The sequence below is a fragment of the Sinocyclocheilus anshuiensis genome, unplaced genomic scaffold (genome assembly GCF_001515605.1).
Source record: "Sinocyclocheilus anshuiensis isolate Anshui unplaced genomic scaffold, SAMN03320099.WGS_v1.1 scaffold658, whole genome shotgun sequence".
Lineage (NCBI taxonomy): Eukaryota > Metazoa > Chordata > Actinopteri > Cypriniformes > Cyprinidae > Sinocyclocheilus > Sinocyclocheilus anshuiensis.
The window spans coordinates 1,072,516-1,074,455 of NW_015542402.1; positions in this window are offsets into that span (position 1 = coordinate 1,072,516).

A 1,940-nucleotide genomic window follows, 5' to 3' on the forward strand; every position below is an offset into this window, starting at 1 on the left:
AAAAAAAAAAGGTTTTTTTTTTTTTTTTTACTATTATTTCATATGTCAGGCTTTACGGGGTGAATTTGTCACCCGTCTGTATTTATTTACATAGAGTAAAAGCTGGTTTAAGCTATTCATTTTTAAAATGATGCTTTACGTATAGGAGGAACACAAAGTGGTTAAACCTGTTTTGTAGACACACTAATTAAATAATTATACCTTGTTAAAGAAATAAGCAACCAAAAGAAGAAGAGTACAGATAACATGATGTTATCCACCAAACAGCTAACCTAAATCAGCCTTGGTAGACGTTATGTGTTGAGCATAATAGATCGAAGATCAGAGATGCCCAAAGTGGTGATGACTAGTTCTGTTGACTAGTCATCTATTGACACTTCAGTCGATTTATAAACTGATTTTGGAAAGAGTACAGAGGCGTTATGCCATCAGGGAAAAAACAAGTGGAAATATCAATACAGCATTTCACACTCATACAATTATCAAATAACATTGTATTTAGTCAGTCACATATGTGAGTAAAATGCAACAATGATCTGGTAACTGTAATACAAATACTATAAAAGATAAGAAAGATAATAACCACTTAAATGCAAGACTATTTATATTTGTTGGTTCTGTGTGTGATGTACAGTATGTCGACTGGTGATCTGATGCAATAGCTTTTATGTGCAGCAGATTCCTGAGACATAACAAATACTAAGAATATTGTAATAAAACTGCTTTCAGTTGCGCATTCAGCTAGTGGTCTTAGACTGTATTTATAAATGGGGTTTATATTAATAAGCACTGTAATTGAACTGTAGCACTGTAATCGATGATTTCAGCTTTCTCAAACCTGTTTACAGCAGTTATTTAATAAACAATAACATACCGAACGTGATCTGTGACGTGTGTTTCTCTCAATGCAGAGGATCAGAGACCTGGAGGATAAGACTGACATCCAGAGGAGACAGATTAAAGATCTAGAGGAGAAGGTAAGACTGAATTATAGCATCTCAGGCGTGTCTCCCATTTTTTGTTCTGATATGGATGTTGAGCATTTTCTTATATCCTGGCTGTAACCTTAATTAATTAATTTCTCTGATCTTTCTTTCAGTTTTTATTTCTCTTTTTATTCTTCTCTCTTGCCTTCATTCTTTGGCCTTGATGTCTGTGACATCTCCTGCGGAGGTGAGTGAAGGATCTTTTCTGCTTCTTTGTATTCTTTCTGTTCTCGTGTTGAGAAGTGTTTTGAGGAAAATGTCATAATTGATTCTGAAAAGTACGTTTTAGAGCTTGACTGAGACTAAACTATTGTATTAGGGGCTCATGAGTCACTACATGATGTAATGATGAGTGCATGAAAACATATAGAAGCGTTACCTGAACCATGACATTTATTGTGTTACTGAAAGAGAACTATTGCAGTTTGCTGAAAATGTGCTCATCCTCAGGCCATTGAAAATGTAGATGAGTTTGTTTCTTCATCAGATTTGGAGAAATGTAGCATTGCATCAGTGTCTCAGCAATGGATGCTCTGCAGTGAATGGGTGCCGTCAGAATGAGAGTCCAAACAGCTGATAAAAACATCACAATAATCCACAGCACTCCAGTCCATCAGTTAATGTCCTGTGAAGCCGAAAGCTGTGTGTTTGTAAGAAACAAATCCATCATTAAGGCATTTCTATCATGACAACTCTCTGAAGATTTTAGAATGGTAATGGATATGACAATGTTAATGTATTTGGTCTTGGCGGAATTGATCTGCTACACCGCTGCTGCTGCTGCTACAAGCAAGTACAGGAACTTGTTACTGCCAATCTATTCGCCGAAACGGTGCTGTAAATATTTAAGACATACTGCTGCTGCACAAGTAGCATATACTGTATAATAACCCATAGCAGATCAATACAGGTGGAGCTGGGGAAGGTGGAGGGTTTCAGAGGAACTCTGAAAGT